Source organism: Lepidochelys kempii, chromosome 2 (assembly GCF_965140285.1).
Source record: "Lepidochelys kempii isolate rLepKem1 chromosome 2, rLepKem1.hap1, whole genome shotgun sequence".
NCBI classification, from domain to species: domain Eukaryota; kingdom Metazoa; phylum Chordata; order Testudines; family Cheloniidae; genus Lepidochelys; species Lepidochelys kempii.
In genome coordinates, this window is record NC_136381.1 from 129,721,706 (window position 1) to 129,737,508 (window position 15,803).

Consider the following 15,803-nt stretch of genomic DNA (forward strand, 5'->3'; position numbering starts at 1 on the left):
AATGAGAATCCATTCATAAACATGCAAGGGATAAATTCATACCAATTACTATTCATAACATATTGTTCAACCAGATGTAGTTACAAACCTCCAGAAGTACTAAACCTAAACTAGTTTTGAAATTGTGACTAAGAGGTAAAAAGTCCATTTCTCATTACACTTTTCCCTATCCTTCTCCATTGTACATTATCCTTCTGTTCATCTGCTCTATTACCTCCTAACTTTTGAGCAGTTTGACATTCCCAGTGGTTCAATGGCTAGAAATTTGGCATTTTTTTCTATGTTCACTCTTCGTTAATAAGTTTTTTGGGTGATTTAAGGTGTGCAGTGAAGAGTAAGACTAACAGCTCCATGGCAGCACATGAGCGAAAGGTTAGGTCTATGAAGGACCTATGAACAACTTGTTTTTCATCTGGATTTGAATGTCTGAAAACCTTAGGGATGTATAAAAGAATCTGAATTTATCAAGAGCCAAAAAATTCCCTCCATTTTTATAACTGTTTCTCCCCCTATGCTACTCAACTCAACTCAACTCAAGCTATAATCAATGCAAAGAAGTGGGCATATCACCTTTGTGACAAGATGAATTATTATCTTAAAGTGATGTGAAAATGGGAAACTGTTTCAGGTTCATATGGAGGAATACAAAGCCCACTGAGATTTTTGCCAAGGGAAACATTCTGAATTTCATTAGAATGCCATCCTTTCTCCACAATACTTTAAATCTGTCTGAATTAGGATTGACCAAATTTATCCTAAATACCTTAATGAGTTTGACAGAGCCTTCCTCTCTAGGGTTATTGTGCTAGGTAACTGCTGTTTACTGAACAGTCTCCTGATCATGCAGTATTTCATTTTCTGAATTTTTGGTGGCATTTTAGTGCCCATTAAATTCAGGCTTAAACCAGGCATAATACCAAAGAATTTTTGCAAGCTTCCCTTTGACAAAGCACATAAATGAGGATATGTACCGTTCCTGTTATTTTAGTCCAGGTCTTTTCCTTAATCAAATGCTGTCAGTTGGTGAGTGATTTGTTGATATGGACATGAGTCCTTCAAACATTTTCATAGGTAACCTATGTAAGGACATTTCACTTCAGATGGAATTGTGGGTGCTAAGGACATCGGAAAATGAGGACATTAGGTCTCTAAAAGGTAATAACTAGCATTATTATCCCAATATGGAAGTTAGCCTCTTCTCATAAGTCTTCTTGAGGAAGAAGACATTTCTGATACAGTTCATCTATATATCAATCTAATCTCTCTATATGCTTAGCCCCTATTATTGTGGAGTCTGAACACTTATACACCCTTTTTCATCTCTGTATCTCTGTATCAATCTAATCTTTCTACTTGTTTGGATAACCCCTATCATTGTACAATCTGAACACCTATTCACTCCTTTTTAATTCTATTGAAGGTTCACCAGAACTGTCTCCCCAAATCTTAGTGCTGGTTGTGTGTTTCCAGTAGATAAGAACTGTCATCCCTAGAAGGGAGTCTGGTGCACAGGTTTTGTTCAAAAATCCCTGTGAATGTCTGAATATAAATGCCATTAAAATTAGTAAAATAATTAAATCCTAAAGTAATCTAGTAAAATGCAGAAGATGTTACAGGTCATATCAAAAATAGATGCATAGATTCTTTAAAGGCAAAGGACTAGATTGTCAGACTATATACCCATATTGAGAGTTAGAAGAAATAAGCATTTTTCTTATACCACTCTAAGGTTTGTGCATATAAAAGTTACTGTCATATATCCTCTTATTCCCCTCATCAGAGTTGATGGTAGAAAGGAGCAATGAGTGGATGGAGTTTTACACTCCCCCTCATACACTGTCAGAACCCTCACAACCAGTCAGAACAACTAAGCTAGTTGTGAGAGGCCATGTGTCATAATTTGCTGAGCATCTCCAAGGGGAAAAGCCTCTGGGGACTGCTACTGGGGTGGTGCAATTTATATACCACTCCTTGCTCAGAGGTGTGCCTAGATCATATTCTGACAAGAGAGGCATATTCTGTCCTCAGTCACAATGCATTCAATTTCCATTTACTTCAGTGAGTGGTAGGTACTCTTGAACTCTGATCATCGGGCCCTAAAAGCCTTCCTTATATAAATATGCACCATGACTGTCTATCACAGGGACAGAGAAACTGCCATAGTGGACCAGACTTGTGTTCCAGTAATCTGGCTAGTATCAGCTCTGGTTGACATCAGGGCTGCCAATTAATTGCAGTTAACTCATGTGATTAACTCAACAAAATTAATCATGATTAATCACAGTTTTAATCACACTGTTAAACAATAGAATACCAATTGAAATTTCTTAAATATTTTGGATGTTTTTCTACATTTTCATAAATATATTGTATTTGTTGTAATTGAAATCAAACTCTATATATTTATTACAAATATTTGCACTGCAAAATTATAAACAAAAGAAATACTATTTTTCAATTCACCTCATACAAGTACTGTAGTGCATTCTCTTTGTTGTAGAAGTGAAACTTACAAATGTAGGATTTTTATTTGTTACATAACTGTACTCAAAAACAAAACAATGTAAAACTTCAGAGTTTACAAGTCCACTCAGTCCTACTTCTTGTTCAGACAATCACTACGACAAACAGGTTTGCTTATATTTATAGGCGATAATGCAGCCCTCTTCTTATTTAGAATGTCACTAGAAAGTGAGAACAGGCAATTGCATGGCATGTTTGTAGCTGGCGTTGCAAGGTATTTACATGCCAGATATGCTAAACATTCATATGCCCCTTCACGCTTTGGCCACCATTCCAGAGGATATGCTTCCATGCTGATGATACTCATTAAAAAACATGCATTAATGTGACTGAACTCCTTGCAAGATCATTGTATGTCCCCACATCTGTTTTACCCACATTCTGCTATATGTATCATGTTATAGCAATCTCGCAGCATATGTTGTTAATTTTAAGAACACTTTCACTGCTGATTTCACAAAACGCAAAGAAGGTACCAATGTGATATTTCTAAAGATACAGCACTTGACCCAAGGTTTAAGAATCGGAAGTGCTTTCCAGAATCTGAGAGGAATGAGGTGTGGAGCATGCTTTCAGAAGTCTTAAAAGAGTAACACTCCAATACAGAAACTACAGAACCCGAATCACCAGAAAAGAAAATCAACCTTCTACTGGTGGGGTCTGATTCAGATAATGAAAATGAACATGTGTCAGTCCACACTGCTTTAGATTCTTATCAAGCAGAACCAGTCATCAGCATGGACACATGTCCCCTGGAATGGCGGTTGAAGCATGAAGGGACATATGAATCTTTAGTGCATCTGGCATGTAAATATCTTGCAACGTCGGCTTTTACAGTATCATGAGAACGCGTGTTCTCACTTTCAGGTGACATTGTAAACAAGAAGCGGGCAGCATTATCTCCTGCAAATGTAAACAAACTTGTATGTCTGAGCGATTGGCTGAACAAGAAGTAGGACTGAGTGGAATTGCAGGCTCTAAAATTTAACATTGTTTTATTTTTTAATGCAGGGTTTTTTTGGACATAATTCTACATTTGTAAGTTCAACGTTCATGATAAAGAGATTGCATTGCAGTACTTGTATTAGGTGAATTGAAAAATACTTTTTTTTTTTTGGTTTTTTACAGTGCAAGTATTTGTAATCAAAAATAAAGTGAGCAGTATATACTTTGTATTCTGTGTTATAATTGAAATCAGTATATTTGAAAATGTAGAAAACATCCAAATGGTAAATGGGACAAAATACAACATGGTTTTACAAAAGGTAGATCGTGCCAAACCAACCTGATCTCCTTCTTTGAGAGAGTAACAGATTTTTTAGATAAAGGAAACGCAGTGGATTTAATTTACTTAGATTTTAGTAAGGCGTTTGATACTGTGCCACATGGGGAATTATTAGTTAAATTGGATAAGATGGGCATCAATAGGAAAATTGAAAGGTGGATAGGGAATTGGTTAAAGGGGAGACTACAAAGGGTCCTACTGAAAGGTGAACTGTCAAGTTGGAGGGAGGTTACCAGTGGAGTTCCTCAAGGATCAGTTTTGGGACCAATCTTATTTAATCTTTTTATTACTGACCTGGGCACAAAAAGTGGGAGTGTGCTAATAAAGTTTGCAGATGATACAAAGCTGGGAGGTATTGCTAATTTAGAGAAGGACAGGGATACCCTACAGGAGGATCTGGATGACCTTGTAAACTGGAGTAATAGGAATAGGATGAAATTTAATAGTGAGAAGTGTAAGGTCATGCATTTAGGGATTAATAACAAGAATTTTAGTTATAAGCTAGGGACGCATCAACTAGAAGTAACGGAGGAGGAAAAGGACCTTGGAGTATTGGTTGATCATAGGATGACTATGAGCTGCCAATGTGATATGGCTGTGAAAAAAGCTAATGTCGTCTTGGGATGCATCAGGAGAGGTATTTCCAGTAGGGATAAGAAGGTTTTAGTACCGTTATATAAGGCACTGGTGAGACCTCACCTGGAATACTGTGTGCAGTTCTGGTCTCCCATGTTTAAGAAGGATGAATTCAAACTGGAACAGGTACAGAGAAGGGCTACTAGGATGATCCGAGGAATGGAAAACTTGTCTTATGAAAGGAGACTCAGGGAGCTTGGCTTGTTTAGCCTAACTAAAAGAAGGTTGAGGGGAGATATGATTGCTCTCTATAAATATATCAGAGGGATAAATACCAGAGAGGGAGAGGAATTATTTAAACTCAGTACCAATGTGGACACAAGAACAAATGGATATAAACTGGCCACTAGGAAATTTAGATTAGAAATTAGACGAAGGTTTCTAACCATCAGAGGAGTGAAGTTTTGGAATAGCCTTCCGAGGGAAGTAGTGGGGGCAAAAGATCTATTTTGCTTTAAGATTAAACTCGATAAGTTTATGGAGGAGATGGTATGATGGGATAACATGGTTTTGGTAATTAAATATTCATGGTAAATAGGCCCAATGGCGGGTGATGGGTTTTTAGATGGGGTAAGATCCAAGTTACCCAGGAAAGAATTTTCTGTAGTATCTGGCTGATGAATCTTGCCCATATGCTCAGGGTTTAGCTGATCGCCATATTTGGGGTCGGGAAGGAATTTTCCTCCAGGGCAGATTGGAAGGCCCTGGAGGTTTTTCGCCTTCCTCTGTAGCATGGGGCACGGGTCACTTGCTGGAGGATTCTCTGCTCCTTGAGGTCTTCAAACTACAATTTGAGGACTTCAATAGCACAGATATAGGTGTGAGGTCTTTTTTAGGAGTGGTGGGTGAAATTCTGTGGCCTGCATTGTGCAGGAGGTCAGACTAGATGATCATAATGGTCCCTTCTGGCCTAAATATCTATGAATCTATGAATCCAAAATATTTAAATAAATGGTATTCTATTATTTTAACAGTGCGATTAATCACGATTAATATTTTTATTTGCACAATTAATTGTGATTTTTTTAATCACTTGACATCCCTAGTTGATATTCCTACATTAAAAAATATTAGATGCATTTTATTGTCTTCACAGGTTGCTTACTGCTTGCACTAATTTGTGCAGGTGTAAAAAATTTTTTCTCTCTACGGCGCTCTATAAGAATAAGTAATACAGGTTACCTTCCCACATATTATGAAGTGCATGTTGTTAACGCCAGGAGTCTGCGGGAAAAGTTATTAATTGGGGTTGGGGTTGCTGCTTTGTAAAATAAAAAAAAGATTTTCCATCCCTGTGTTACTGATGAAAATGTAGCTGCTCAATAACTATCCAGGTAATTTACAACTTTTTCTAAATCAGTTTGGAGACATTGATTTACCCAAACAAAAAATACCGAACATCAAGGCTGCTTCTTCAGCTTATTTCCCTCCTGCAAACTTAGACTAATAAATGTCATATGCTTAACAAAAAAAAGTTAATCATTTTCAAGTTCATATTTTGTAAAACATTGTGCAAGAAAAAAAGCACAGAAAGTTCCACAGATTATTCTTGTCATGTTATTTAGCTTAAGAGCCTTCAAAGTTTGACCTTTTCTGAGCTCCTGGTGTGTTACTATTGCTTTGTCTCTGTGTGCTGTTCTTCCTAACAGCCAAAGAGTTTCTTTGTATGAGTCCATCAGCCCCTCACAGAGTTCTGTTTTATCTGTATATTTGACGAAATCTTTATGTCTTCACAAAGAACTCACACTAATTATTTTAGCCTAAAATACTTATCTTTCTGTCTCCTCCCTTCTGTACATTTCTCTGTTTATTTGTTATTTCCCCATCTCCAAACTTTTAAAACTTGGGTCTGACGGTGTTGCTGTAGTAGGTCTATGATTGCAGCAAAGATTCAATATGGATAGACAACACCAGCTAGCCTTTCAGTGACCCCTTCAGAACAAAAATTACAGCTTTTATCTTTCCTTCAGGCTGTTTGCAGAGTTGTTTTTTTTCTCTCTCTCTATTCAGAGCCAATAGACTCTTACTTACATGAGTAAACACTGCTTGTGTAAGCAAGGGTTTGAAGATTCAGACCCTGTGAATTTGAGCACAGTCACACAGTTTAAATTGCTTTGTACTCTTAATTTGTTGACAATTTAGTCAAGGTGCACAACATTACAAGACAAAGAAGAGAAAATAATAGAAATAAGCCAGATGTTGCTGCAATGTTGAAATGAAAGTACAGATTTTAATGTTTTTTTCTTCAGTGAATGAAAAGAAAAGAAAGAACTTCTCTCTGAAAAAATGTGAGTAAAAAATTACATGGTATTTAAACATACATTCATATGAAATGGATCAGAATCTAATCAGCTTTTCCTAGCTCTCATCTGATTTGCATGAAATTTCAATTTGGATGCTGGGGAGATATTTTATTATGAACATTTTTATGGGACATGTCATTTTTCATCTCTGCTACGCAGAGTTAGTACTGTAGATATTTTTCCACCCTGAAATCCGATATTTGTTCAATGAGAATTTTTGCTTAATATAAATTAATCTTTTTGCAAATGACAAAGTGAATTTCAGTTGATCGTTTTAGAGTTTGCTTTGGAATAAAGAATGAAAAGCAAATTAAAAACAAATGGTGTCTCTGTTCCAAAGGGAATCAAAGAAAATACATTAACACACCAACCAAAGCTTATGCTGCTCTCCCCAACACCTGTCTCTGTTCTGTCCTTTTAAAGTAACATGTGTTATGTGTGTCAAATTGGTTATGTTGGGATGGGTAGGTCTGTGAGCCAATAGATTTCCCAGCTCACTCCTGGACATAGTTAACACATGCTGCATAGCATCAAAACCCACCCCTTTCTGGGATTGGCATAATTTCCAAACACATTAATGACAAAAAAAAATCCAGTCCTAGTCTTCTCCCCTATCTTAGCTACTCTCAGGGCTTGTCTGCCTGGTGTCTTAGTGCGCATCAAGCCATGAGGTGGATATACAACACGCTAGCCTGCCATGAGCTAAATTTCCATATGGACCCTGCTGCTGCACAATACAAGTTCCACAGTGTGGTTTGGTGTAATGATGTTTGAGGTGGGCGTTCATCAACACACACTATGGAACTTTTAGCGCACAGTAGCAGGTTTGTTATGCTTTTAAGAAGCACAAGGGATCTTTTTCAGGGAAAAAGGCAATACGTTGTGTTTTTTGAGAATACAGCAGTTAGCATATTCTTTTCAGTCACACACACACACACACATACCATGCACAGAGTCGCGCCAGTCGATGTTTATAGTTAAAGCAGTGTTTTAGATTGATCAAGAAAAGCATTGTAAATTAAACCTTACTAAATCTTGTGATCAAAACAGTTCACATTGTGGCCCGGGCCTTCAACATTCCTCTAATCTAATTAATATACACACAATACAAGACCCTGTCTCTTACTAACTAAACCTTAAAACAAAGAAATGTGTATTTAACTAAAGGGCCTAATTTGTAATGCATATAGGAAACAAGACCCCATAGTAAACATTGTAACTTATCCTAAAACAGAGGGTGACCATAATCAGCCATAAAGATTGTTCTATCCCTGCCTTAACATCAGTACAGACACTGGCAGCCTGTCAGATGTGTTTCTACCATTGTCCCAGAGGGTCATTCCTTTCTGCTATTCAAAAAGGGTGGCTGGCAGGATGATCAAATCATACATTAATTCTTACAGTACAAATATAAAATCCTGCTCCTACAGGTTCCACATTCCAAATTAGTGTGCAGCAGGCTAGTGCACTGTAGATTCACACACTATCTTGCCACATACTAAGTCCTTGTATAGACAAGTCCTTAGGGCTTCTCCTTGAGGAGCCTCTGCTGAAGAGCCACTCCCACCCGTTTTATATCCAGGATAGAAGTAGTCCCATCCACTGAAGGAATCCAACATCATTGTCCTGCAGGGCTTCAACATCTTCTGAGAGGGCTGGTGAACAGAATTAATATGCCATCATAATTTAAGGGTTATTGATGATCATTTAATCAATATTAATTTCCTGTGCCTTAAATGAGGTTTCCAAATATTGGGGCAGGAGGCTTCCCCCTCTGTCACATTTAAATGTGATGAACTGATAGCTGTCCCCCTAAGGCATGAGAGACAATGATTATATTATGTAGAATATAGGGAAGCTTGTAAGGATTATTGCACATTAAATCTAACCAGGCATCTAAACTGCACTTCCATAACGTTAAGTGTTAATTTGATGACTGACTTGGTTATTTTAGGAAGAATTGTTGTACTTTTTCCTCTTTAGTAAATTTAATATTTCAAAAGGAGCTGAACTGACAGCCCTAGAGAATGAAATCCCTTTATCAATCCACAGAACTGGGTCAACTACGGCAGCAACAGTGCAAGCCATTAACCCAGAAGGAAGATCTCTCTTGAAGAGAAGGTAGTTTTCTTTCTGAGAGCATCCTGAGATTACCCACAAAAATACCATCTGGGAGGTGGACACATCTGAGCCAGTAATTTCAAAGAGAACTGTGCTTTCATTTCAGTACAGTGAGTTGAGGATGTTCAGACATCAATGTCAAAAATGCCTGTATCTTGGCATGATCGCAGCATAACCCAACAGGCAGCAGCACAAAGCACTGGGTTCAAGTTTCTAAAGGTTCTTTAAAAAATTAACAGATACCACCAGCCCTCGAGTTCCCTTTCAGAAGCCTGGGAAAACTAAACAGCTCTCCTTAATAGGCAATACTTCCGCCCTTGCAAGAAAACTTTAATGGGAGGTGGTGGGGAAGGGGATATAGAATAAACTTGAATAAACCAGTAGTAATTATACAAACATATCTGTATAAATATGTTAAATAAGGCTACAGCTTTGATTCTTCACTATAGTTTCTCAGTTATGTCGCTGTCCTCTGCAATTTCAGCCCTGTCTTGGGTCCCACAGCTATCTCTGCACCACCTCTCCCTGCAAAGCCCTTGTACTGGTACCTGCTGCAAATCTGCCACTGCATCAAGTCTTCAGCGAGGGGTCAGTGGCATATAGGAACCTAAGCAGAGTCCTTATCACCTGGGATGCACTCTTTCCAGAAGGCAAAAACCTTTCTGGCTTGTACCCCAGCTCCATAATCCAGCAGTGGAAGTCTGAGGCTTTCTTAAGGGCAATCATTCATCAAAGGCACATTCAGTGCAGTTCTCTTCTCCCTTTGTTTCCTGACAGGGATAATAGTATTTGATTACCTTCAAATTCAGAACTTATGTGCATTTTCACCAAAATGCCTCAAGCTGTCACAGAACTGAAATCCAAATGAGGACTGACTCATTCAGTCATTTCCCCTTGCTCACCAGTAGATGGTGACAGAGAACTCCTTCCTGTATAAAGCTTCTGTCCATCTGGAATTCCTAAGTAGCTCTAGGCCACTCTTTTTCCTGTTTATCAACTGGCATCAATAAAGAGCTCCCTATTGTCTAGGGCTTCAGGTCACAGGGCTTACATTAGTAAACTAGAGGAGCTCAGCAAGACACCTCACAGAAACCTGTACTTAAACATCTTTTCCCAATAACATGATAAAATAGTTGAGCTCATAGGTGCTGGAACTAGGAAAGCTAGGGGTGCTGGTGCACCCCCTAGCTTGAAGTGGTTTCCATCATATACTTGGTTTACAGTTTGGTATATGGCTCTCAGCACCCCCACTATACAAATTGTTCCAGCACTCCTGGCTGAGCTGTTTACCTCACAGAGGACTGTGCCTTAAGTTCAGCTCAGTAAGTTAGAGGTACAAAGTCGGTGGGCTCAGTGAGAGCTGTGCCTTGATATCACTCCAGCAAGCGAGAAATGCTGAGCCATCAACTCCACAAAGACCTACATCTTGATTTTAGACCAGCATGCTGGAGGCCTGCATCAATCATTAACCTAGGAGAGTCCTTTGCCTATACATCAGACCAACCCACTGAAGGCATTTAGCTAGTGACTTCACAGAGGCTTGTCCTTTGATGTATCACCCTCCTTAGCCACAGGTGCTAAGCCAGTGACCTCAGAAAAGCTTGTGCTTTGACATCAGCCTAGCAAATTAGTGGTGCTGAGACAGAAACATCTCAGAAGATTTTACCTTCACGTCAGTCCAGCAATCTGGAAGTGCTAAAATTTATACTACTGTAACCCTCCTTACAGTGCTGGGTCTCTCCAGTAGGGTGCAACACTGGCAAAATCAAGTAAATGAGTCCTTTTACTTAAACTGCATTTTGGGTTAGTGTGGTGGCTTTAAAATCCATCATCTACAGCCAGATCCTCAAGTAACATTTTCATCAATTAACTGCAAACCTTCACCTTCACTGACTGTACCCAGAGGATTGTCTTGTAAGGAACTGGGCCAGAGGTGAGAAAAGAAAGCGGCTGTGTTCGATCTGTGAGTGTGCTATGGAGCTGCAGTGCTTTGAGGAGCTGGGAGGACATGTAGACTTGAGGACACTGCCAGCTTTGCAGTTGGCAGTGGCCGGAGCCCCGGGCCCTTTAAATTGCCACCAGAGCCCCATTGCCAGAGTACTGGGGTAGCAGCGGCAGCCCAGGGCTCTGGTGGTGATTTAAAGGGCCCGGGGCTCCCAGCCACCGCTACAGCAGCTGGGGCTCCCGGCCACCGCTACAGCAGCCGGTGCTCCAGACCCATTAAATCTCGATATAAAGGGTCCAGGGATTTAAAGGCCCCACCTCTTGCAGTTGAGGCCCTGCCCCCCTGCTCAGGACGCTGGCATAGCGGTAAGCCCTTTAAGTTACTTTCACCCCTGCCTGGTGGAATATTACAAAGGCAATTACTCTCCTGATGTCATCTTCTAGTTTCCTAATTGTCATATATGGCAGCCGGCAACTAATCTGCTTTGATTATGGTTGGCCATCTCAGAGTATGGTCCTTCCTCCTCAAAGATCAGCAATGACTTCTTGCAGACAGTCCAGAGAAGTTCCATGCAGAAGGGCCCCAGAATATGGCTTCATGATATAAAAAAACAGTGAGAAGAGAGGCGAGAATATAGTTGAAGATATACACACATGAAAGTGCAAAACTTGTAAACAATTCTATCGCTAGATGCAGATGATAGAATTCATTGAGAGTGTCAACAAGCATATGGAGAAGGATGATACAGTTGCTACAATTTACTTGCACTTTCAGAAAGCCATTGGTAGAGTCCCTGCCCTCAGGTTCTTAAGGAAATTAAATAATCATGAGATAAGAGGGGAAGGTCCTCTCATGGATCAGTAAGTAACTGGTTAAAAGATAGAAAACAAAGGGTCAGTTTTCACAATGGAGACAGGTAAACACAGGGGTCCCCCACAGATCTATAATAGGACCTGTGCTGTTCAACATATTCATTAATATTCTGGAAAAGGGAGTGAACAGAGAAGTGGCAAAGTTTGTAAATTATGCAAAATAGTTAAATCCAAAGCTGACTGCAAAGAGTTACACTGGGATCTCACAAAACTGGGTGACTGGGCAACAAAATAACAGATGAAATCCAATGTTGAAAAATGCAAAGTAATGCACACTGGAAAAAATCATCCCAAATATACAAATATAATAATGGGTTCTAAATTAGCTGTTTCTGTTAAAGAAAGAGATCTTGGAGTCATCCTGGATAGTTCTCAGAAAACTTCAATTCAGTGTGCAGCAGTTGTCAACAATATTAGGACTTATTAGGAAAGGAATAGAAAATAAGATGGAGAATATCATAATGATACTATATAAATCCATGGTGCACCTCACTTTCAATACCATGTCCAGTTCTGGTCACCCCATCTGAAAAAGAATATAGTGGAACTGGAAAAGGTTCAGAGAAGGTCAAAAATATGATGAAGAGAGGAGAGACTAAAATTATTAGGACTGTTCATCTTAGAAAAAATCTGATTAAGAGGGGGATATGGTAGTGGTTTATAAAATCATGAATGGTGTAAAAAATGAATATGGAAGTGTTATTTACTCTTTCCCGCAATGCAAAAACCAGTGGTCACCCGATGAAATTAATAGGAAGCAGGTTTAATACAAACAAGAGGAAGTACTTTTTCACATAAGTCACACTTAACCTGTGGAGCTCATTGCAACAGGATGTTGTGATGATCAAAAGTATAACTGGGTTTAATAAAGAACTCAAGAAGTTCATGGAGACTAGTTCTAACAATGGCTATTAACCAAGTTGGTCAGGGATGTAACCCCATGCTTGGAGCAACCCTAAACCGCTGACTGTCAGAAGCCGGAAGGGTAACACATGGATGGATTTCTCCAGAATTGTCCTGTTCTGTCCTTGAAGTTCTGGTACTAGCCACTGTTGGAAACAGGATACTATGGGTGCAATATAATGTAACCATTCTTTAAAAAGTATTTAAGAATTGTTGTATGGATTTCAAAAGCTACTATAAACGTTTATGCATTTGAACTCATATGTCTTAAGTGCTGTGACTACCGTGTTTAATGAAAAAATAATTCAAGATAATGTACTTTAAACACTTGATAATGTCTGGAAAAGATGCAAAGCCATGCTGTTATTTATTTGTGTCTTTCTACATGAGAAAAACTAATTACATACCATTAGTATTAATGTGGAACAAAATGATATACTATTGAAAAATAGGAGAAATAATGTTATATACAAAGGGGAATAAGAAGTAAAAGTCATGAGAAACCTGTGTTATATCAAAGAAATGTAGCCTAATGTATCATTATTACTATTAATTATTATTTGTTTTATTGTTAATTTTTAATAATTTTATTGTTAATAATCCAAGATAGGGATATGGGTTCTGTCTATCACCCCACCACAGTTAGGGAATCCCATTGCAGCAAAGCCATCCACTATGACCTGCACATTTCCCAGAGTCACTTCCCTTGATATCAGCAGCTCAGTGACAGTGTTGGCTACTTGCATCACAGCAGCACCCACAGTAGATCTGCCCACTCCAAATTGATTCCCAACTGACTAGTAGCTGTCTGGCGTTGCAAGCTTCCACAGGGCTATTGCCACTCGCTTCTCAACTGTGAGGGCTGCTTTCCTCTTGGTATTCTCGCGCTTCAGGGCAGGGGAAAGCAAGTCACAATGTTCCATGAAAGTGCCCTTACGCATGCGAAAGTTTCACAGCCACTGGGAATCGTCCCAGACCTGCAACACTATGCAGTCCCACCAGTCTGTGCTTGTTTCCTGGGCCCAGAATCGGCGTTCCATGCCATGAACCTGCCCAACTGTCAACAAGATGTGCACATTGCAGGGGCCCATACTTTGTGAGAAATCTATGTCCATGTCCTCATCACTCTCGTCACCGCGCTGCACTCGCCTCCTCCTCGCCTGGTTTCGCTTTTCTTGCATGTTATGGTTCTGCATATCTGGTCTATTTCTTGTCTTGATCCACTTCATCTATCTTTATACATCTTGCTGGCAGCAGACAGTGCAGTATGACTGCTGGCCATCATCGTCTCCTGGCTGCTCATTAGAAGACAGTATAGTAGGACTGCCAGAAGGACTGAATCACCATAAGACGAAACTTAAAAGGGAAATGACCTGGCTGAATCACTCCCATGTTTGTCCAGGTGCCCCTGACCGACCTCACTGAGGTTGGCTAAAAAAGCACCCTGGAGTATGGTGATGATGGCTACCAGTCATACCGCACTGTCTTCTGCCAAAACGCAATGAGCTGCTGCTGCTGTATAGCAATGCAGTACCGTGTCTGCCAGCACGCAGGAGACATACAGTGACGGTGAGCTGAGCGGGCTCCATGCTTGGTGTGGTATGGCGTCTGCATGGGTAACCCAGAAAAAAAGGCGCAAAACGATTGTCTGCCCTTGCTTTCACAGAGGGAGGGAGGGAAGGTGGAGCCTGACGATATGCACCCAAAACCACCAGCGACAATGTTTTTGCCCCATCAGGCATTGGGATTTCTACCCAGAATTCAAATGCATGGCGGAGACTGTGGGAACTGTGGGAGAGCTACCCACAGTGCAACGCTCCGGAAGTTGACGGTTGCCTCGGTACTGTGGACACACTCTGCCGACTACATGCACTTAGAGCATTTGTGTGGGGACACACACAATCGACTGTATAAAAACACTTTCTACAAAACCAACTTCTATAAATTCGACCTAATTTCTTAGTGTAGACATAACCTACGTAAAGATACTGGAGATAATTGATTTCTACAAAATATAATTCAAAGTGAAACCTAGACAGTAATTTTTCATAATGAAGCTTTATTCTTGTTTATGTGTAGGTCCTAATCCCACGTAGACATATGCACTTGCAAATGTTTATGAATGCATAGTCCTATTGCATTTAATGTAACTAGTCATTATGTGAAAAATTAAGGCCTTATATAAATCTTTCAGGGAGTGGAAGTTTAATATGGAAAAAATAAACACTTAGAAAAAAAAGGGTTTTAAATAATGAGAAATGGGGTTATTGACCCCAGTGGCAAAGACAAAATACATCAGAATGCCATCCAGTAGATATGAGCACTGTAAATGTGAATCCCATGAACACAGCTGTGGCATGTATGACTTGTCAGTGCATCAAAAAGTAAGTATGATGAAAAGAAAGGATTCACCAGTGAACACTGTGGTCCAGCTTAATTTAAAGCATAACAGCATGAAAAGTGTAATCTGTACATGGCGACAAATTCTATCCCCTACTTTCCCCAACATACACGCTGTAGTAGATGGGGTCCCTGTGCTTCTTCTCTTATATTTTGAGAACTTAGGTCTGTGGATCCAATGACCACTCTCTCCACACTATGCTCCCACAGAACAAATCTCTTCATAGCACAGATAACTGCACAGCTTCACTATTGCCTGCTTGCATCACAGCACTGTGGCAGATCTGCTACTTTTGTGGCCTTCTGCACCTGTAAGTTTAGGAGGGAAGAGGAGGGGTAGCATTTGACCAATCACTGGGAAAAAATAGTTGAGTGACTAGACTGGAACCAAGGTATCAAACAATTGTGGTAAACAATAGAACAGTAAATGCTGAAGTTATGTTGAACTTAGGCTCCTATACAATGAATGGGGAGAAATAGACACCTTAGAACAGTGGTGGGCAACCTGCAGCCCGTGGACCACATGCGGCCCCTCGGGGTAATCCACCGGTGGGCCGCCAGACAGTTGTTTACATTTGCACGGCCGCTGCAACTCCCAGTGGCCGCGTTTCACCGTTCCCGGCCAATGGGAGCTGCAGGAAGTGGTGGCCAGCACGTCCCTGAGGCCACTGGGAGCTGCGGGTGGCCATGCAAATGTAAATAAACTGTCTGGCGGCCTGCCAGCGGATTACTTTGATGGGCCACAGTACTGCCAAGAATGTGATCCATAAAAGTCAGCATGCTTGGTGCGGAGTTGAAGATGACAGTGCTGGGTG